This window comes from Bradysia coprophila (assembly GCF_014529535.1).
Source record: "Bradysia coprophila strain Holo2 chromosome IV unlocalized genomic scaffold, BU_Bcop_v1 contig_144, whole genome shotgun sequence".
NCBI classification, from domain to species: domain Eukaryota; kingdom Metazoa; phylum Arthropoda; class Insecta; order Diptera; family Sciaridae; genus Bradysia; species Bradysia coprophila.
Genome location: NW_023503373.1, coordinates 3,674,295 through 3,698,846, shown reverse-complemented (window position 1 = coordinate 3,698,846; position 24,552 = coordinate 3,674,295). Strand labels below are relative to the sequence as shown.

Below are 24,552 nucleotides of genomic sequence, written 5' to 3'. Positions count from 1 at the left end.
ACATGCTGTTTAGAAACAACGACAACAAAAATTAGAGATGAGCTAGTGTCCTCTAATAAAGCAAAATCCTAAAACGCATTATAAAAGTAAAGAAGAAGTAGAAGATTTTCTATCAAACCCTTAACAATACAAAAACAAAGAACCAAAAAATGTTTAACCTATCACAGGCGGGAAACATATTAACAGTTTTACTATCTGGTCTATTACTGCATTTGATCGAAGATTTTCAGAGATTGATTTCAGAAATCTTTTACTTCATTTGTTTTGAACATGCTTTTTGCTATATAGGACCTAATAAGTCAGAGATTGGTGTTTATTATTGCTGTCGTTGTCGATATCAGATGACAGCCGTCTGTAACAGGTTAAAAAAAAGAAGTAACAGATTCGTGACGTTTGTCTAAGAAAGGTTAAATGAACTTCCTGTTCAACGTTAATTTTTGGCATTAGAAACAACGAAATGAAATGAGAAGATTCCGTAGCTAACACTTACAAACATTTAATGTCTTGAAATGCATTTTAAGAGCAAACATTCATCGAATTACGTGAGCATTGTGTTCCTCATCAATCTCGCGTATTTACCATTGCTCTCAATGTGCTGTACACATAGTGTACTACAACCATAACCGTACAATATAATATAATGCCTTGTGCTAATGCATCAGCTTGTAAGTATATAAAAGAGTTATATTTGTCTGCTGCTAAGTGCGATGGACAATTATTATTTTTTCAAAAATTGCTGTATGTCACGTTCATTATTTTCTTTGTTGATTTTTGAGCACGCAAAAGGAAATGAGTATCCTTTGTTATTCAATGCGAAAACCGTTTTTATTTGCTATTGACTTAGTGTTTTGATGGTAAAATTATTTTTGTTTTAATTACTCTTATTATGACAACACTATGCACATGCTCCTTTGTATTTCGTCGAAACTCTGGGATTATTCATCATGAGAATAATGGTTTTTCATGCGTCAATTAAAATGTTCTGATGATTTTTCAGATAAATTTTATTTGAAAAGGTGTCTGTTAATTGGACGACACACAATAATTTATTGCATTGATGTGGCATGTGTGCCATTGAGTGTAACAAAGGAAGAAAAGGAATTTCCACCTTGTTTCGATGTATGGAAGTTTAGTTTTCTAGAATTCTGTCAATGAGGCAGTGATATCTTGGCTGAATATTATTATTTACAACATCAAAGAGACTCTAAATATAGTCAATCAATGAAATACTGAATGGTGGCATTCGAGAATATTATTGCAGCATACCATTCCTTACCAGATTCATTGTCGCATTTTGTAGCATTCAAGTATTTTGATAATGTTCGTTAATATACCAACGCACAAGAATTTGTATTTTATTTTTAAAAAAATTGTGACTTTTCCCACAGTAAGGTTAATTGAATCAATTTGAATGTTTCACATCCAATTTTTTAAGATTAATTTTATTCGGATAATGTTAACTCACTACCTCACAATACATAACAGAATTAAATACAACGACAACAAAAAAATGTGTTCGTTTCGTAGTCACAGCGACATTTAAAAAAAAAGAAGAAATGAATCCCAAACGATATAAATTATTCATACGTTTAATTGCTTCCAACTAACAGTTTAGGAATAATAATAATTTGTGTTAATCAAATTCAATCATTCTGACAGTGAGTGTGTTAGGCAGAAAAAAAAAATTCAGTTTGCAATGACTTTTCGTTTTGTTTTATGACTGTGTCGTGTTACACAAATTGCAAGAAATATTATATGCACTACCATGTGACACCATTATAGTAGTTCAACAAATCAATCCTCGTGCAGCAGCTGCTTTCAGTCAAAAATCTGATTTATTTAGTATTTTGTTTTGTATGATTTGTTGGCATCTGGGTGCATAGCCGAAAACCTTATTTTCGGTTGCTGAATTGCTCGAAACAGTTAGAGACATTATTTAATAGTTGATTAAGCCGACTTATGCACTTTGCATAATATGAGTCCATTTAAAGCATCGTACACATCACTCTGTGAAATGAAATGATGGTGGACCGGTTCTCATTTTTTCAGACAGAACAATAATTCAATCTACTACATCTGTTCTTGAACTATTTCTTTTACTGTTCTATACATAATCTTTTACTTCATTAACTTTAACATACAATGCGTAGGAACATGTAGTAACACCAGCTAAAATCCATTGCTCTATCATCGTCGTTGTCCTTAATAGGTGAGTAGCCGACTCTAAAAATACTCGGCCCATGTCGGTGAAACATACGTAGCCCTTATGTCTGTTAAGTACTTTACAAACACAGAAAAAAACGTCACCAAGAACATGGACAGAAAACATCTTCCTCGTGTCATTTTGATTAATATTTTGTTATTATAACCAATATGTCTTATCCGATTTGTCATTATGTTTCAGTCGCTTTGCTTTGGCCTAATTTTTCTCTATGTGTGATGAATATATAAAAAAGTATGTGTGCTTAAAGACCAAGAGCTAAACATTCCAGTTCTCATTCGTATTCATATAATGTGATGACATCTGAAGATGGTTTATATAACTTTAAATCGATATATTTATCTTAGTCATAGAAAATAAAATGAAATGAATTGTTTATTCATCTATATATAGAGTGATTTCACATGGGAATTATCTTGTTCGTCATTCAGGCGTAAAATTTCGTGTATGTAACATGCTTGAATATATATAATGGTAGATCCCCTTAATGACTGAATATATGCGAATTTGTGACGGCATATTTCGTACCTCATTATTTTTTGTCTTTAATCTGATGTTGATGCAGATTCGATCAGACGTACATGCTTCTTATGTTTGCGTTTATTTTATGAGGGTTAACACAGCACACATATACACAAATCTTTTCAGTTGAAACCAGCTTCGAATTTATTCAAATAAATAAAGAAATTTTAATCGTTCTTTTTCATTACTCGGGATCAACTGTTCCAGCCTACAAAAACAAATTTAAATTAAAATCTGTTAAGATTAATGGCGTCTATACCTTATTCAGTCCTTTCGACCACTTTTAATTTGATTAACCTTTACACAGAGCTTCCATATCAGCAATTTTACCATATGATCTATTACTTCATTTGATCTAAAAGATTAATTTCCAATAATAACTCAAGCGATAACTCACTTAAGCTTCACATTACCCATGGTCTGCAGAACTATATACCCTACTGATGTACACTTCGGACTTAACAGGTTTATTTACATTTGGGAAACCTCAACAGCACACTATTGATCTTTTGAGTAAATCTTTGATGATGCGATGCTGTATTTAAATATCACTTTCGAAACATTTTGATTTGCCACAGGGATATCAAAGATACGATAGATAGGTTTTGTTGGTCTAATTTCTCATAGGCATTAACTGGTCAATTTGATTGAATAATAAACATCCAAGAACATTGTTTACTCAACGATTATAAGTTATTAGGCTTCTGATTGTTCATCTCAATTGCATGTTGCTTTTTTTCTAATTCGGACATGATCAGTACGATCACTTTATGAATAACATAGAGTGTAGCGTAATTATCACATAATTAGTAAACTTTTCTGCTAATGCAATAGGTTATATCATTTCAGTGAGTTTTGCAACGTTTTTTTACTTTAAAATTAATGTTTTCGATGAAATAGAGTACGAAATGCATACAAAGAGGAAAGAAACAACCCACTCATATATTTCACTGATCGAAGCATGTGATAACCAAAAACGGTGAGAATTTGGATTCTGCTGAAATGGCAGAGTTCACTGTAGCTCAGCGGTATAGTAGAACATCAGCCCGGCAAATAATGAAGACGGTGTACACCAAGGTTCGTGTCTCACCCGTTTTCGAAACAAATTTTGATTTCAAAATCCAATAAGTCGGGTCAATTTTGACAAGTTCGGCGCAAAACATTGTTCTAAGCAAAAAACTGTTCTAAGGTATAAACGGTATAAACGGTCTACGGTATCAATCCTCCGATTTAAATTTTTTTTTTTTCAAAATGCGACACCTATTTTTACCCTTTATACAGATGCCAAAATGTGTAGCCGGATATATGATAAAATTGTCTGAGTCGAAGAGCTGCAGCCAATTAAAGTTAGTTTTAGTAAAATAATTGCCAAGCTTCTCATTTATCTGACACTGAAGATCGAACTTAAGTCTTCTTCAAGTTTCGCTTATTCAACGCAGTATTCAATAAGCTATCTTCCCCTGCCAATGGGGGATTGAAGTTTTTTTTAGTTATTTTTAATCGACGTGAAACATTATTCTAAGCAAGAAATTGTTCAACGGTTTGTCTCTAAAATGCACTGATCTTTTTATAAGTTCGTCTAAGCTTCGAAACGTACAGCCGCCCGTAAGAAAATTATAAAATGGCGGCCTTATATTTTTGATTTTGCACGGTTTTTAGAAATTATTTTGATCAGAATTGTCGATACCTATGTAGGTCTTGCTGCAGAACACCTAACACATACTTATTTTCATCGAGATTGAAACGGCCTAAGGCACATTTTAGGCGGCTGACAAAATCGGGTCGATTTAGGGTCGTACTTTGTAAACAAAATTAATTTTATAAAAAAATCTGTGCATTTTAGAGGCGTACCCTAGAACCATTTTTTGCTTAGAATAACGTTCTGCGTCGGATTGGTCAAAACTTCAATCCCCCATTCTGTTGTCATTGAGGCTAGGACAATATCATAAAATAGTTTAAACTGAAAAATAGTGGGTCGTCCATTTCAAAATTTTATGTATTCAACGGCTGTACGGATTGACGTGTCTACAGTTTTATAAAAAAATCGGTTCATTTTAGAGGAATGCAGTAGCACGGTTTTTTTTGTTTAGAATGATTTTTTACATTGATTAAAATAACTTACAAGAATTGCTTCGACTAATTTTGGTATATCCCCATCCAAAAAAATTGATTTAAAATCTCGTCGCTGAATATACCTACATAGCGTTCAATCAGGAAAATAGAATTCTTTGTGAGCTAAAGTAAATGCTTCGATTAAAAAAAATGTTGGTGAGTTCCTTTGTTTTCAGTTTCGTTGTCACACCTTGATTCATAAAGAGGACCATGGAGGAATTGTATTTAATAATAAAACGTAAAAAAAAACTTAGCTGAAGCAAAGACATTGTCCCAACCTATTTTGTGTTAACCTATCCCATAATCGTAACATTTATAATGTTATAAATACCACCTTCGACGATATTCTCCATTGCATTTGGTATCCCCAGCGTTTGTATGTTTGTTATGAGTTTCATTCTTTATACGGTTTTATTTAGAATAAATAAAAAAAAAGTTTTTTATTTTTTGATTGAATTTACGATACGTTTGTAGCAAACACGTGAGGTAATAATAGGGCCACAAAAGAAAATACTTTCAAAATAAAATTAAAGTTAACTCATGTTTTACCAAGAATGTGCAGCCGAATAGAAATTATTTATGTAATACGAAAATCTCCATTGTATACAAGTTCGGGAATCAATAAGGTTATAAAAGGTTATAAATAAACAAATAAAACTATGAGTATAATCTCTGCACTTTCAACTTGAGTTTATATTTTTCTATTCTGTTTTTCACAGACAGTCTGATTTTCATACATTTTTGTATATATAATATACGAAAAAATGTAGTAGCTAGTTAGAAAAATCAGAAAACATAATAATATGTATGCTCTTTATGGTTAACAAACATCGTAAAATTTTGTCATAAATTTATAATACTTTTTTTTATCATAATAAATAATGGGATGAGCTCTTAAATATTTATGGTTTGGCTTTTACATCATTATTTAAATGGTTTATGGCATCAGAAATGCATATACATAATACGGTCGATGTTAAAATATCTTATTCAAAATAAGTTTTTTTATGATAAATAGTTTTTAATTGCTCTTTAATTTCAATTTTCGATGGGATATGTCCGGCACGTTTTTAGTGATATAGTTTTTTATTGGCTTTCGACAATCTGCTGGTAATTGGGTATTACATTCGTTAAAATTTGCTGATAAATGTGGGCCACATATAACTTTCTACATGAAAGACATTTAAGCATCAAATGAGAACACTTTTGTTTTACGATGTTTGCAGCATGGAAGGAGAATGAGTTCTCCAAAATAATAATCGATTTTTATTTGTAGGCCTAGTCATAAGACGTTCATCAAATTTGTGATTTAAACCGTTTCCTTAGTAATAGTATTTTACATGATACAGGATAAAAAGATGAAAAGTAGAGTTTTCGTGTGAATTTTGTTGATCCGAGGCGAAGCCGAGGTCAATAAAGACACGAAAACTAGACTTTCCATTTTTATCCCGAGTTATGTAATGGATTTTACATGCTGAGGGCGTCGAAAGAACGGCTTTAAACATGAAAAGTACGGTTTTCGACGCATGTAGCATGTAATAAATATTATGCACGTATGACAAGGCGGTCGAGGCTTGCCGAGACGGCTTGTCATACGTGCATATTCTTTTTTATCGCATAAGCGAAAACGAGACAACAAGATATGGGAATGACACTTTGACAATTTACAGAAGTATAATGTTTGTTTATATATTCTAGGTGAATAATTTTTTCGGGGAATCACACCGCGTATGCGATAATATATATTATGTACCTGTTGCCAAGATTGTTATTTTGACGTGTAGGACATTATTGCCAGAGCCGAAGGCGTGGGCAATAATGCCTACACGTCAAAATAACAGTCTGGCAATAGGTGCATACCATATTTTATCTGTCGAGAACAGATACATCGAGATAAGTAAAAACTCCCTAGGGAGATAAGCTCGAGATTATCGTTCTAGATAGATAATAGTATTTTATTGCTATGTGAGACAAAATCGAGAATTACTTCGTATGTACATATTGTATATAACAAGTGAGCGAAGCGAACGCGTGTGTATACAATATGTACATGAGAAGTGATTCGAGATTTTTCTCACATAGCAATACGATATTTTATCTTCCATGTGTGACTATTTCATCCATTCAGCGTTTCTGTATATAAACTCGAAGACATACAAACACCACTGAAAGGTTTGGCTTATGTGTATACAAAAGCATCATGTGTGACAATTAAACAAAATCATGGCAACAAATCGAAACACCATCGTGAATCTCGGTGGCCGAATCGGCTAGAGCGCGTCAGTTTTATGCATATGATCGTGAGTTCTATCCTCATAACAAACATTTTTTTCCATTTTTTTTTTTCATTTTCTATCACAAAAAATAGTAAATAAACTGATCTCCAGTATAGTAGCTAGATTTTTAATCGAAGAAATATCTGCTGGGCACCGAGGCCTTAGCCTTTTTGTCATATTGATTACACCATATTTGCAATGACACATTTCTCGGCAGATATTTGTCCAATCGAATAACTAATTGCGTTACCTGAAATCCTGAGATAAAACACTACACAACGTAATTTTGAATAACAAGAATCCATTTAGTCAAAATTTGATTATTTTTCGTTCTAAATAAATTATGCGAGTCACACATACACTCGCGACATTTTGTCGTGCATGTTAAATACTTATGTACTTTTTAAAATGATCAGACTACCTGCGACAGAGTCATTAACACATATATGGTCATTGCTTATGTTCTACATACATGCGGGGTTTCATGACAACAAAATCAAATGTAATCATGAGTCTCAATGGCCGAATCGGCTAGAGCGTGAACTTTTTATGCATAAGATCGTGAGTTCTCTTCCCGCAACAAACATTTTTTGTTTTTTTTTTTTGTTTTTGTTTTATCAGAATAAATTGCAAAGAAAGTATTCTGATCTCTTTATCGTAAGTAAACTTCCAATCGAACGAATATCTGCTGCGCACTGAGACCTTACGCTTTTTTACATATTGATACACCACGTATGCAATGGCATATTTCTCAGCAGATATTTGTCCAATTGAAAAACTAATTACGAAAGACATCCTTCGGTAAAACACAAAACAATGAAGTTTTGAATGAAGAGAATCCGTTTAGTCAAAATTTGATTTTTTTTTCGTTCTAAACGAAAAAAAAAACACATGGCGTCGACACACACACACACACACAAAATTTTGTAGTACATGTTGCTTATGTACTTTATAAATTGAGTCCCACGCTGCAACATTAGAGTATGCATATCTGGTATATTAGAAGACTCGGTGGTGTAATGGTTAGCGTAGTTTGTTGATATGCAGGAGGTTCGGAGTTCGAATCTCCGTCGGGTCATTGGTTTTTTTCTTCAAAATGAAAAACGGAAATAAAATTTACCCTAGAAGAGTAATAAAATTATATCCCTAGACAACCAGAATAACGTATGGCTTAGAGTTTATATACAGAAACGAGTAATGTATGAAATAGTCACACATGGAAGATAAAGATCTTTATCTACCTAGGTGAAATAATAGCAGTGAAAAAGTGCTACTATTTCGCCGTCGGTAGATAAAATAGCGTATTCACCTCTGTCCAAATGTTTATTTAGACACTTGGGGTTATACCATTCGCCTTCGGCTCATGCAATAACTCCCCAAGTGTCTAAATAAACATGTGGACAGAGGTGAATAATCTACTATTATCGCATACGGTGTGTGTGTATTGTGCGCTATATACATGACGTACATAAGAGTAAACACCCTGGAGAGCTAAAGGTTTTGCAAGCAAAATTATATCACTAGAAAAAGAGATGTTTGCCTACTGCGATAAAATACCTCACTGATATAAGGCTGTATATAAGAGACTAGTACTAATACTCACGCATGCTCTCGTATACGTACACGTCTCTTATATACAGCCTTATAGCAGTAATTAATAGAAAAACTATTCACCCAATCACGTCTTGAGCAATATAATACCGCAAACAATTAATTTATTCTTTGTAGAGATAGTATATCACTCATTGTGATCCCTACATTTCAAATATCGCTTGGAAATACCCACTGAGGCTTTCCTACTTCCTACTTTACCCGGACAAAGGTCTTATGAAAAACTAGATGAAACATCTAATCTTTTATAAAATGTCGAATACTTTGAATCGAAATTTTTCGACGAGTAGGAGATTGTGATCACAAGTAAAAAACTCGTATTATGATCCCATTCATCAAAATGAACATTTGGGCAGAACTTCTGCCGCAGAAGCCAAGGCAGATTGGCATCATATATTTGATGAGTTGGATTCTGATCTGACAGGAGAATTACTTTTTCCCTACATTGGCTTTCTCTTTTCCGCTTCTGCAATAAAGGATGGTATTGACATTTAAGGGGGAATCTCCTAACCTAGTGACGCAAACTGAAAAAATCCAGTTTTCCGTGAAACGTTTTCGAGACGAAGCCGAGGTCAAGAAACTCATGAAAAGCTGACTTTTTATTTTGATCCCGAATTGTGCAATACAATTGAAATGTTTTGAGCTATCTTCAATTCTCTTGTTTTCCCTAGTAGTGAAATAAGCCCTAGCTAGCATAAATGCGTGTAAAACTAAATATTCAGAAGTTATAAACCGAAACTAGGATTTCCTTTATGAGAATGTAAAGATTGTCGTCTATCGTTATATACGATGTTAACGCTTCAAAAAACATTCATACCCACACTGGTAACTTAATCAAACAGGCCTCAGCTGCAATAGCCAACAATTTGAATCATCGATTGTGGTGATGTATATCGAAATTAACTATTTATTGTTAGTCACGCAGTCGTGAACTTATCGGCCTGAAATAATAAATCCGTGTCAATTCAATTGATTTGATTTTATGAGAATGTCTTTGTATAAGAAAGTTATTAACCGTTGTCATGGAGCATGGCTGTTTAAACGTTAGATCGTAAAATTGGTAGTTCTAAATATTGAGATGTTCGTCTAATTGAAACAAAAATTCTGCTCACAACAAACTGACATTCAAAGCTGTCTGTTGGATAATAATAACCATCACCAAGGCTTTATTGCCTACAAACTGTATCATTAAGAAAGTTTTAAAAATAGCATGGACTGTTTACACTTATTCCTAAATATAAACAAAATGGTTTTGGTGAATGACTTACACATATCACTCCATTCTTTAATCGAGTATTAGTATCCGACATATCCAAATACACTCGCAGAAGAATGAATTTTAAGAATTTTCTTCAAATGATCATAAAATGTTTGAACAAGAAATTTTGTAGTTTTTTTAATTTATGAATGAAACGATGCGTACTATATTATACATGATTTATAGTAACCAGCATCACAGTATATGATTATAACAAAAACGTAATTCCGCAATAATTTGTTGGATGAATTTATCGTGTACCGATTATTATTCATGAGCAACTAATATTACAGTTTAGTGTTCAGAAGATTTATGTTATAAAATCGGTGCTATGTAGACTTGCTATACTATTATTGTTACATTGTGGTGTCTAAATTATTACGAAATATTCATAATTTGTATTATTGGACCTTACATATATCAGAACCAAATTGATAGGATTACGTTTGAAGTCTCAATTTTAATTTCATCATTAAAAATGTTGCCAATTCATTGTCTGACATGCCGCATAAATTCTATGCAAATCAATGAAATTAATCAGTCTCGTAAATCAAGAATATCGATTGATTTTGACATGTTAAGATGGTACTTAATTATCGTTGAGCGTTTAAACGATCTTTCTTTGGCAAACAATTAAGTTTTTTATATTGAATCCACTCCACAAAATGATTTAAGTAAATATGAAGCAAACAAATACGAAAAATACAACAAAATTTATAAATAAACCAGAACCTTGGTCAATAAACTTTGTGGCGATTATTTAAATGAATGACTGCTGGTATACACATATTATGAATGTAGCGAATATTCTCTATCAATTTACAACAATTCGCAATTATTTGCAGTGATTGATGTGTACAAGTTCACAGATTATTTGTACGTTTTAATAATTTGAAAATTGTTTCGAAAAACTGAAACTATTGTTGTACGACGATCACCGAATTCCAGTGCCTTAATTGCCGTCGATTAGAATATTAAAAAAAAAACATTGTTCAATAATCTCTTTCCAACTGTCAATAGTAATGTTAATTGATGTTGATAATGGATTTAAACTTGATATTCAATTAAAAAGGCCAACAAATCTATTCACGTGAATAATTTTAATTAATTATCAAAATGAAGCGGCATGATGAATCCCATGGTTCGGTCATTTAATATAGAACTTAATCATTGCAACAATAAAAACACAAAAAAAAACGACCGAAATAACATGTGGCAGGCTAAATTAAATTAGCTCTACTTGATCATTTTCAAAATTCATATATTTTCGGATAAGGTAATTCGATACAATGATACCCTTCAAGCATATTATGAAAGAGAAATATGGGTGTGTTGTCAGCCGGTTTCAGTTGCAACGAAAAAAAAACTTTGGAGTAAAATTCATTTATTCCCTTGGCTGAAAGTCAGGGTCTTACACCGAAATACCGAAAAATGTGGGTAACAAAAAGTTCATTGTGATTGAAAATGTATGAAATGGTATGAAAAATGTTAAATGTGGGTAACAAAAAATCGTTGAGGGCACGATAGTTTGAGTAATTCTCAACCGATTTGAATGAATATTTTTTTGTTAATACGTGGAATTAAAATATCCCGGCAAAAACTCTTTCAGAGCAAAGTTGGACGCAGTCTACAGTCTATATGTGTGATAACTTCTAAAACAAGTGATATCGCTAGAGGTGACGCTGTCAGCGTCGTTACGCAAAATTGAATTTCACAGCCAATTAATTGAAATTAGCTGATCTAGTTTTCCAAACCATTCGCCAATTTTTTTTTTTTTTCATAAAAAATTTTAACCAACAGAATTTTGACTGAAAAATTTTCAACAAAAAATTCTGCGTCGCATGTGGCAGATTAAATGTTCTCGTAGGTTTGTCCGTGAGCATCTGCCACTTTGCGACGCAGAATTTTTTGTTGAAAATTTTTCAGTCAAAATTCTGTTGGTTAAAATTTTTTCTGAAAAAAAATAATTGGCGAATGGTTTGGAAAACTAGATCAGCTAATTTCAATTAATTGGCTGTGAAATTCAATTTTGCGTAACGACGCTGACAGCGTCACCTCTAGCGATATCACTTGTTTTAGAAGTTATCACACATATAGACTGTAGACTGCGTCCAACTTTGCTCTGAAAGAGTTTTTGCCGGGATATCAGTCGTTTTAGAAGTTAAGTCGGAAGTTGACGAAAATTAGAGGTGTGTGCCGGTTTTAAAATAGTCGGCGGCGGTGCGCCGACTGGTAAGGGATCGGCGGCGGCTAAATTATTTCAGAACGGCACATTGACTTAGTGTCAAACTTCGAAAGAACTCAGCTGATTCGGTTATGCAGTGTTGCGAGCACTAACATCACCGACGACTAATTTTCGGAAGCACTGAGTATTCGGAACAGCTGTGATTTGTGAACTGTCAAATTTTGTTGATATACCGTTCGATTTGTCACAATTATTCTGGCGCGATCAATATTTTGATTCTGATATTTGTGTAGCTTTTGGCCATTGTGGACTAACCAAACATCTGCTATTTTTGCCAACTTTTTAGTGCATCATAATGGACCTTCATTGTAAGCTTCGATGGTATTTGGGTTGTTGTGTTGTAACATTTTGTGTTTGTTTGTTTAAGGTTACATTTTACCAAAAAAATCTGCGTCGCAAAGTGGCAAATGTTCAGGAACAGACCAGCAAGAAAATTTATCTGCCGCATGCGACGCAGATTTTTTTGGTAAAATTTTGGTTGTTTCCAGTCAAATTTTTTTTTGGTAAAAATTATTTGGCAGATGATGAGAAAAACTAAGCCAGCTTGTTTGAACTAATTGCGTGTAAAATTTAATTTTTGCGTAACGAAGCTGAAAGCGTCAACTCTAGCGATATCATTCATTTTAGAAATTGTATTTCAAAGACTGCGTCACACTTTTCTCGAAGAGATTTTTGTTGGGATATCAGTCGTTTTAGAAGTGTAATCAACACTGCTTTTTATAACAGTTTACAGTTTTAATTCAAAAATTTTACGAAAATCGAAAATTTGACGAAATTAGAAAATTTGACGAAATTTGACGAAATTCGAAAATTTGACGAAATTCGAAAATTTGACGAAATTCGAAAATTTGACGAAATTCGAAAATTTGACGAAATTCGAAAATTTGACGAAATTTGACGAAATTCGAAAATTTGACGAAATTCGAAAATTTGACGAAATTCGAAAATTTGACGAAAATCGAAAATTTGACGAAATTCGAAAATTTGACGAAATTTAAAAATTTGACGAAATTTGAAAATTTGACGAAAATCGAAAATTTGACGAAATTCGAAAATTTGACGAAATACGAAAATTTGACGAAATACGAAAATTTGACGAAATACGAAAATTTGACGAAATTTGAAAATTTGACGAAATTTGAAAATTTGACAAAATTCGAAAATTTGACGAAAATCGAAAATTTGACGAAAATCGAAAATTTGACGAAATTCGAAAATTCGACGAAAATTTGAAAATTTGACGAAAATCGAAAATTTGACGAAAATCGAAAATTTGACGAAATTCGAAAATTCGACGAAAATTAAAAAATTTGACGAAATTCGAAAATTTGACGAAATTTAACGAAAATCGAAAATTTGACAAAATTTTAAAATTTGACGAAGAAAGTAATTCTCTATCTGCCACCATTCAAGAAATATCTCCAAAACCCCAATTGACCCACCGATTTCCAACTTTCGACATTTTTCGCAAATGCCCTTCTTTTCTACTCGTAAAACTCTGAGACTTTGCCGAAGAAAGTAATTCTCTATCTGCCACCATTCAAGAAATATCTCCAAAACCCCAATTGACCCACCGATTTCCAACTTTCGACATTTTTCGCAAATGCCCTTCTTTTCTACTCGTAAAACTCTGAGACTTTGCCGAAGAAAGTAAATCTCTATCTATCATAAGCCAAAAAATATTAGTCCTTTCATCCTACGCTCGAGTAGCTCAAAATTTGGTCACTCTGACCACTCTAGCTCAACCAATTTTTCTAATTATTTTTTTGTTCGATTCGTGTGGCGAATACCTTTCATTTGATGGGTCACACGCCCCTGCAGGTTTCGATACAGCTGAGCTACAGCTGAAAACGCGTTCCCGACCCTCGAAAACCACACTCAGAAACCACTTCGAGGCCAATAAAACAAAATTCTGGTTTTTCCTGGGGTAGTGGCGTATCACATTTTCATTTTTATGCCCACCCCGAGGTTCCTGCAAAATTTCATGGAGATTGGCTGACTAGTTTCCGAGATCGACCGTCGATAGATAGACAGATAGACAGATAGACAGATAGACAGATAGAAACATACAGAGTAAGTTGAAAGATTTTGATTGTTTGGAAAACGTTAATTTGGTGCATTTTCTATCAAAATGACCAACTTCAAAACGATGTATCTCCGGCAATTTTAAAGTTACATAGTCGAGTGATAGCTCGTTTTGCTCGTATTAGAAGCGCGAATAAGATAGAATAGGATTTGTGGTGATACAGGCCAAAGGAAAGAAACTTAAATTCTCGCCTATATATAGTTGCCGCGTCTCAAAAAAATTTCTTCGTTCTTTTTTTGGAAGTTAGACTGCGTCAAGTCCTCCGCTAACGCTCCGGACATGACCGAGTCTTAGTACGAAGATGGGCTGTGTGGTACGAAGTATCTGGAAGCTATCCCAGAAAAGCAGAATTGTACACTCATGATTATAGCCTCAATCGAAAAAGATTACTTTGATGAAATTTTATTTTGTTGGGTAGTGTGAGCAAATCATCTTAACCTGTTACAGACAGCTGTCATCTGATATCGACAACGACAGCAAAAAGCATGTTCAAAACAAATGAAGTAAAAGAATTCTGAAATCAATCTCTGAAAATCTTCGATCAAATGCAGTAATAGACCAGATAGTAAAACTGTTAATATGCTTGCCGCCTGTGATAGGTTAAGTTTGTTTTCGATAATGTGCATGAAACAAGTAGGAAGAAAAGTTTCATCAGTAGATGCCCAGCCTCTAACCGGTAAACTGTTAGTGAACTGCTAACAACTTGATAGTTGACTTTTTCTCAATCATGTCTTACGGCAGAAAAATGCCTGCTATCAAATGAGCACACTATGGTTGAAAATTGTAGGAAATTTTTATGAAAAAAACATTAAACGTAACCGTCCTTTTTTGTCGGCAATAGAAATAAGATAAGTCATTCTCAATTAATTTCTGAATATTTTCTTTAAATTCATTCCAACAATCAAACAAAATATTTTACGACTCCGACACGAGTGTGAAGTTTGTGGCTATAGCGAAGCGAGAGCCGTAATTTTCACGAGTTGTGATATTTTATAAGATATTATATTCGAACGATAGAAAAATTCAATAAAATTCGATAAAAATAATAAAATACCGATAGAAATGTGGTACATGTCGCTGGCACCTCTTCAGTAAAACGTGACGTCTTTCCTACACTTCACACTTTGTCGATTTTGGAAATATAAAGCAAAGGCTTTATTAGACGACGTTTTGTCCGTTCCTAGGGTTACAAAATGTAACGAGAAGGCGTTTTGTTCGTTCCTAGGGAATTCATCCTTCTACAAAATGTAACGAGAAGGCGTTCTGTTTGTTCCTGGGGAAGTCATCTTTTTACAGAATGTAACTTAACGAATTTTTGTCTATTCTTCTCTTTTTTTATCGTTCCTCATAGCTCATAGCTCATACGAGTGGGAAGTTTGCGGCCAGAGCGCAGCGAGGGCCGTAATTCACACGAGTTGCATTTTATTTACGATTTATGGTTGATTGAAAATCTTGGTGCAAATTTATAAGAAAAATGAGAACTTAAAGATCATTCGATCTTACTTTCGAAGGTTTATTTGAAGGACTTTCTTTTGCCAAATTAGGTTGTCATGTATAGAGTAATCAATATATTAATATTCTAAATTTGACATTTTTTTAGGAATACAGCATATGTAAAAATAAATTGGGATCAAATGTAGGCATTTGTATCAATGATGGTGATGCTTCGGAAGTTTGACAATGAAATTGAACAGAAATATACTGAAAATCAGTCAAGGGACCTGACCCGCCCAAAAGGTGGGACCTAGTATGGTTGAGTAGAACCAACTTGGTTTATTATTTTGTTCATGGTTTTATATTTTTAATTGAGTTTGATCACTTTAGTTGGTCGAATTCTCCAATATCCACAGAGTCACAGCCTGTGTACATTTTTGTATTTTTTCCGAATACATCTGCGCGACTAGTTGGATTTAAAATTAATGATTTTTGCAGGATATCCAGAACTATATAACTAACTTTTATGAACCAAGGTTAAACCATAAAAGTTTGTGCGTGCATGTCCCGCTGAAAAGTGTATGAAACCTTAAAATACACATGTATTAAACAATTTTCTGCTAACACCCGACTGACTCATCACCGTCATTCCTAAGCCGTACCACATTAAACATTTTTTTTTTCGTTATTCGCATTTGCAAATTTTTCTCCAAGTAATATTTTATATTTTGGTTGACGGGCGTTAGCTGGGGACTAACTAGCAAAAAAAAACTTCATCAGACAAAAAAAAAATGAAGCAGGAAGTTAGGTACATTATTATAACACATTGAATTAAAATTCTCGGGTTCGAAGAACGACTGGTTGTTGATGTAATTACATCGTGTGGTTAAATTTAGTAAGTTTTTTTTTCTCCTAATGTTTCACACAACTGATGGATCAAAAATAAATTAATAACTGAATCAAATGAGTGATTGGGGAATGTGAGTCTTTTATGCATTATCTTTTGTAAAGGGACAAGGACGAACCAATTCTTTTTTTATTACACTGCGGGGGATATAATAATTCATCTGCTTAATTAAATTTTTTGTGTGAAACACATGTACCGTATACCGTTGTCAATTCGTTGAAACGATAATTGCAGTTCAGAACAAAAAATTGTTTGAGAATTAATCATATAATTGAATAGGATGCAGTCATATCAAATTAAATTCCAAGAATTAATACCATTAATAGGAAGTCGTTTACGATCCACAATATAAATTAATCGTGGTCAAAATATGGTTACACTCTTATCGAAGGCACCTACAACTGTTCGTTATCAATATGTTACGAACGGTGCTCGGTGGCACCATTTACTATACTTATCGGATGTGACATAATTCTCAATCGAATGTTGTGACACCTCAACATCAATACCAATATATTTCTACTCATCCATTTCTCGCAACCATAAACTATAAATAAGCCTAAAACACACAGCAGATAAAAACAGTTGTAAATTTACAAATTTATATGACCGGCCGTGTCGAGTGTATTATAGATGTCTGAGGAGTGAATGAAAAATCACGAAGAAAATATTAAAAAAATTTTTTACAAATATGTCTGGATATAATACGATGCATCATATAGTAACACCGTGTGCCACAGGCATATTAATTTGTAATTTTACACGCGACGACATCTTTTCTCTATCAAAAAATATATATACAAAATTACTCAATGAATGAAACACATCGGTAAATTTAGTGTGGTGCTAGCTGATTTTAGAACTTTGACCGGAAATTCATTGCGCTTATGCTATCTGAATAAGAGATGCTTGGCTTCCTTAATTTTCATTATTCAACGCAATATATTTGTATATATTATCGCACATTTATAAAGACTGACGAATGTTATTTATATGCACCGAAGCACTGTATGCATGCAATCATGTCATTCTCATTTCAGACACAATATGTGGGTGCTTCTCAAGCGATATTATACACCATGATGTGATGTGATTGTAAAAAGAAAAAATTGCATTAAATGAACAATATTATATGTGGCGTGTGTTATACGCAAAGAAGCATAACATTATGTTCATTGCATTAAGAAGACAGAATGAAATTTTCCGTGAAACGATTCCAGTTATTACCGAAAATAATGACCTTTTCTTTGAAATTTATTATTTCTTTGCGAAAGATATAAACAAGGAACTCTTCTGATTTTGCTTTATATGCATGCAAAGTCATGTTTAAATAATAAGGATAACAATGCAGTAAACTGTATACTCGTGCTAGACGAGTAAATCTTTCCCATTCCCAGCACAACGAAGAGTTTTATGTTATAGGTACAGGTAATAGCAGTAAAATATGCATTCACTGATTCTTCGATCTGGATTCAGCTGGTTGTCGAATGCAAGTGGTTCAGAAAGAATGTAAATATTCCAGCGCATTGTATTGTTTGGGCGATGCAATCCTTAGACTAAATAGAAGTAGACTGGCAATATGTAGACATAAAACTGAAGCTGAAGTAAGTATAACATTCACGAAATACACAAACCACAGCAGTGCTCCTAGTATGCAAACTGAATTGACAGATTATCAAATTTGGAGGATTGAGTGATAAGAGCCATCGCTTAGGATTGTTCGTATTTCACATATACAGCGAAAACAAGTCCTCTATCTTTACTGTGATTTCATCAGCCTCCGAATATTTTCAGAAGCAGTGATGTGCACAAACACATTCATAACGTCCATTGAACATAAAACAAAATTTGAAAAGTAATCCATACAAATTAATGTTGGCGCCGATTGTTTTACTCACTTACACTATTATACATTTTGTATTTACTTTTGTTTCAGCGCTCAAACAAAATTTTTGTATTAAGGGGGGCCAGTCTATTTCTATTTAGTCTAAGATGCAAACAGTATCTTAGAAACATCATCTGTTAGGCAATTACAACTAAAATCAGTGATGAGGTTTAAAGGTTTGAATATAAATAGCAAAAATTATATTAAACTAATGAAGTACCAGATTTTGAATCGAGTACGACAAATCCAGTGAAATCGGTCTTCACTCTTACTCTTCTGCACAGTGCGGTGACATTTGAATGAGGTCTTTTTTTTGGAATAGCTCGGGTAGCTTTATTGGCTACCAAATATTTCGACCACAGTTCATGGTCATCTTCAGTGGTTTGATCTGAAAACCAAACAACATTCTAGAACAAATGTTCTCACAAACTTACAAGTACATTAACTTATACCTTATTGGTTAGCTGTGGTGTCTCATATCAATTGCGATCGAGTTATATAAATCTTACGCGTGTACTTTTCATCGATTTACACATTAGGTGACATTTGACATTAGGTTTTACACTTCTACACTTCTAAGACACATCAATTTACTGGTTTAATGTACGCGCAAGGTGATACTTGCTACAAAAGAAGTAAGAGATTGATACGTTATAGTGACATGCTCGCCGTATGTAAAAGTTTATGCATACAACTTGATTTCAATCTATCTACTACGGTCATCAACGTACAACAATGTGAAAATTTAATTTCAGTCTCTTTTCGAACAATAACGACCTCTATCACGACATCTGATTATGATGAGATTTATTTTTAATGCGACTCGATGCATGTAGAACACTAATAGACAAAGTGATCATGATATTGAGCACAAAGCCGATCCACAAGTATTATGAAAAGCAAGAACAAAAATACAGGAAAGCGATCGATTTAAAGCAGTGAAAATCGCCTCTTCCTTATGTTCGAATCGTAAAAGCCCGTGAAAGAAACGCAGATATTATAAAGAAGTCAATTATTATAAAGAAGTCTATATTAGATTGCTTTAGTCACGCAAAATATCTTTATTGTATATTTATGAGCTCTTTGCTGAACACATAAAAATAATATTTTGCAAAACGAATCAGGTAGGTGGATAAATGAGACGTTTATAACGCTCTTTATAAAATGAAAACAAGACCTTGTGCCTTAGTAAGTTCAAGTTTGCATATTAGCTGGTTCTATGTAATAAACAAAGTCGTAAATCGATTGTTCAATAAATTTCTTTCTTATTTTTAGAGAAGGTATGGGTGCGTCCACCGATAGCCTAGTCGAATTACAATCTGTTATCGGTATCAGTGAACCGATCTCTCAATTGTTTTTAATCAGATGGTACGATGGATCGTTTCATTTAATTTCTTCTTTATTTTGTGAGGGAGCATCAGTGTTGCTCATCTACTACACACCATCAAAATCATTGTACCATCAGGAAATATCAATGTGACCATTATGGATTACTTTTAAAATTTATGTGTTCTTCATACAATAAAAGTGATTTAACGATACAATTACTGAAGCATTTATGATGACAATGTGTCCGTACCAATTTTACAATGTCCAATCCAATAACTGTTAGGATAGCACAGCACACATATATATTGCCTTGTATCGTTATATATACGTGTAGACATAAAGAAGAGATGAAATGGGAAGAATTCACATACTTGTTTCGGTTATACCACAAAATGTACCGGAACATGAAACATATTCGTTATACATTAAACGAATGGAACCATTTATCAGTCACGATGAATTTTATACCTTTATGGAATCACCCACGAAATTTCGCCTTAAATCAGGTTGTAAAATTGGTCTGCTTTTTTATAAAATATTTATCCATTGCTCGTATGGGTTGTCATACATTGCAAATATAGAAGTACATCGCAACACAGTATTATAGTATACCTATACATACCTATACTACTTGCCGTATAATTTTATTTTATTTATTTTTTGCAACCTTGCTAATGTGTTATCTTCTGTTGAAAAGGAAAATTATCCCCCATTTTTAAGTGGATTTATTATTATGGTGTGCTCTTACATTATATGTAGCAAAATGAAATGAGTGAGTGAGTGTAGGTCGCTTTATCTGCGGAAAAAACCTCATACTGTAACTTATTTGATTTGTGATATGTCTGGATATAATCAGGCAAACTGTGAGGAAGATTGTCTTTAATTTCGAGAATTTTTTATGCTTATTTATGATGGTTACAATTTCAATGAATGAGACCAAAAACGAAAGACATATTACCATTGACGAGGTCTTCAAGATATTCTTTTGCGAAAATGATCATAATAATTTGTAGGTAGCCGGTTTTATTATTGCGATGAGCAGAGCTTATATATACTATTTTTCAAAGCAAGAATCAAAAGAAAATTGTTAAACCGCAATTCTAGTGTGATTATAGGCCATAGAGATGGTAGCCAGAAATAGAATTTTATTTATTTTAAAGAAATGTTTACGTTCCATTTGCAGAAAGCTGATAATTTAGATAATTTAAAAATTGGAAATTTATTATTGCAGAAGATTTTATAAGATTTTTTTTCTTTTCATTTTTATCAAAAATATTTACAAAAAAGAAAAATCCGAGAAAGCGTATGGAATCTGTTCACATGTAAGTAAATTATTACAGCTTTCAGTGGTCGGTAGCGTTTCTCGAATCATGCTCATAAATAACATTGCACAAAATATAAAAATACAAAAAAACAACGAGACGACAGCATAAATCAAAAAAACAGAAATTAATCTTATTAAAAATGCATTTCCTCAGATGCAAGTAAATATTTTTTTTATATGTCAGTGATCTCTCCAGTAGATTCTAAATTGAAATAACAAAAATTATGCACAAAGTGAAATTATTTCTCTGTTTACGCCAAATGTGTAGTGTGCATTTCATTAATTCGGTCGTATTGGTAGTATACTGATTTCATCAAAACGCACTGCGGGAAATTATTCTACATTTCAGTGGAATAAGCAAATGCACACATGTTTCAGTTTCAGCTTTTTTTGTTTTAAATTTTTTTTTTACTTGCAAGAAAATAAACTGTGTTACACACAGACCCACAAAAAAAAATGTTAAAAAGATAAACAAAATTAGATTGCGCATTGTGCGTTCAGTTTTAACACGAGTTTCTTATGTTTAATTAACATAAATAAAATAATAAATGGTTCAACATTGATGTGTGTATACACAAATACAGATGTCAATTTCGGTTTTTCTGTAAATATTTAAAGAGCTTATCAGTAAGTGCTTTTTGGTGATGCATCTTGTTCTTTATTCGGTGCATCTTGAATTCTCATCCCTATAAAAATGAATGTTCTAAAAATAAAGTAATCTTACATAAACAAAAAATTATCGTCACAGCTCCACAAACGGTGAAAGACTGTTTATTCATTGCTAATAGAAGAATGAATGTGATCCTCTTAAGACGGTATAATCAAACTGAAATGTTTCCTTTTGAATTTATTCCCTCGAATATCTTGTTGTGACTACAACTGCTTATGCTATATATTTCCTCATACACACAAGTTGGGAACGTCCACCGGTAGAGGAAACCGAGCTAAGCAGAGACCGCGTGTTGGGTTTTTTTCTTCGTGTTGTCAGCAGATTTAAATCAATAATTACTCGAAAAATATGGATTTTAGTGAGTCAAGTTTATATCCAAAAGGACCCCCTAGGTGTAGAACACACATTGGACTATTAATGATTTAAATCTGCAGGCAGCACTGACAAAACGGTCTTCATTTATAAATGATCCCCAAGTGACGCATTTTGTTTTCAGCTGATCCACACAAACAAACAAATGTGTTTCTACGTAAATACCATAAACAAATATGAGCAGTGTTGTTTGTATGAGTGGATCAGCTGAAACAAAATGTGTCAATAATTTCAAAGTTACCGACTGTACTGTAAGAAACTGTAAGTAATGAAAGTATATTGGTGCAGATGTTAAGCAAAATTTAGTAGATTACTGCTTTTTTGGGACGCAATGTCTCATTTACTGTGAGTAAAATTATATCCTTCACAACGGAGTCATTACTTCACAGTTACAGTACACAGTAAAGTACAGGAATCTCAACTACAAAATCTATGCCAAGAAACATTTGTATTCGGATCAATAGCAATCGGACGTTTCACAAGAGATCTGTTTTTGAGCGTCTCAGACCATGGATTGAAGGCCATTTTTTTAAAGACAACTAGCTAGTAACGATTATCTATATTCGCTAAATTTGGCCACCTACAACAATATCGTTTCATTCGCTTCGAGCTTACATCCCATCAAAATTTTAAATGAAATCCATTATTCATTCGAAACCTTCACCACTTAGTAAAAACGGTCAGTCAATGGTTCGCGTAAAAATTTCACTTAAAATTACAATTCCGATCACAGCTAACATAAAATGTAAATTTATTGCGGTTTTAAAAAGCTAATTTCGTACTACAACCAATTCAATGGTTGAATACGAACGGTAAAATTAGTCAGTAAATTCAACGCGAGACTTAGAAATTTTAGCAAAGAAAAAAATTGAAACAAGATTAATGAATGGAGATATAAAATATGTGTACCATCACTATCATCATTCGACAATAAAATTTAAATGAATCTAGATCCTAGAACACAGATAAATAACTGATAGGTGGAACTGACAAAAGTCGTAACATGAAACCAAGTAATTCAAAAGTACGTGGTTAGTATATTAAAATAGTGTCGGAAGAACAAACTTGGACATGCAAGATAACTGGATAGGCAAAACTCATGCATATTTTATGATCGTATTGGCTTAATGTCTCATGCGAAAATAAGCTTTGCGATTTTTATTTTTAATACTATAAACAAGTTTGTGTAATGTATGATAGGAAATTGACTAATTTATTAGCGCCTTTTAATTAAACAAAGGCAGAACAAGAAGACATGAATAACAAAGTGATGTGTCTGCTTTTTTGTATCTTATCCAACGAAACGGAAATAGATTTTTTTCTTCTTTTCTTTTCATTAATTAATCAAAACGTCCAATTTGTCAAAACGAAATTTTTCATTTCAAAAAGCAACCAAATTACTTATTGACCACATTGTATTATAAATGGAATTGTGACAATAATTTAATTGCATTCAATTGACTTTTATTGTTTTAAATTTCGTTACTGTTCGTTTTCGTTTATTTTTTAACGATGATGGCGAAGAGACATTTTGATGATATCATCTAATGAAGAGAAATTAAAGCAGATGTGCGAAAACAGAGTCCTTAATTTTTGCGATTCAGATCCAATGAAAGTTACAATAATTTTCACTCAACTTTATTTAATGAACTTCTTGTTAAGATAAAAGTGTAAATACTGTCGACAGTAGTGACAGATAATAATAGTAAGACTATGCTCATTTCGAATTTCGATAATTTATCGATTTCGATGAAAAAAAAATAACGAAATGATTCCGTCTGCAACCTATTGCTCCACTACAGTTTTAAATTACAAATTTTATCAATTAATATTCTTCAATCGGAAGCACACAAAATGTAATTTATTATTGAGCTGTATTCGTTGAACTACAATCTATGATACAAAAATATCTATTTTCCATAATGGTTCATTGATCATCATTCATTGACCCATGAAATGAAATGCATTTTTTTCCGGAGAAGAAAAAAAAAGCGTACGAACATATATAAGGAGCCATAAAAAGATAATGCAAATGAAACCGATTGAAGGCATAAAACAACAAACTAGGAATAAAATATATATTTTACTGATGAAGCATCGAAAACCGAATAGGAACTGAGATGTACGGAGTAAGTAACGTTCGAAAACAAGAAGTGAATTTATTCAACGGCATTTCACAGATATAATATTATTGTGTGCATTACGACAATCCAACCATTCCTTACCATAAAGTTAGTTTGAAAATATTTATAAGAGCATCAGACAATAGAGTCTTTGTTTTTCGAGAAGACTGAAAAAAA

The 24,552-nt window shown here is 32.9% G+C and overlaps 1 protein-coding gene and 1 long non-coding RNA gene across 2 annotated transcripts in view; both read right to left on the bottom strand.

Annotated features, from left to right (window-relative positions):
- LOC119071391 (matrix metalloproteinase-2) overlaps positions 1-24,552 on the bottom strand; it is a 128,963-nt gene that overhangs the window by 99,762 nt on the left and 4,649 nt on the right. The gene's annotated exons all lie outside the window — the stretch shown is intronic.
- Positions 4,490-22,685, bottom strand: LOC119071395. The gene is made up of 4 exons (XR_005086643.1): positions 22,675-22,685; positions 18,998-19,009; positions 9,560-9,564; positions 4,490-4,660 (listed from the first exon to the last, which is right to left on the bottom strand). It is a non-coding gene; the product is annotated as an uncharacterized LOC119071395 (long non-coding RNA).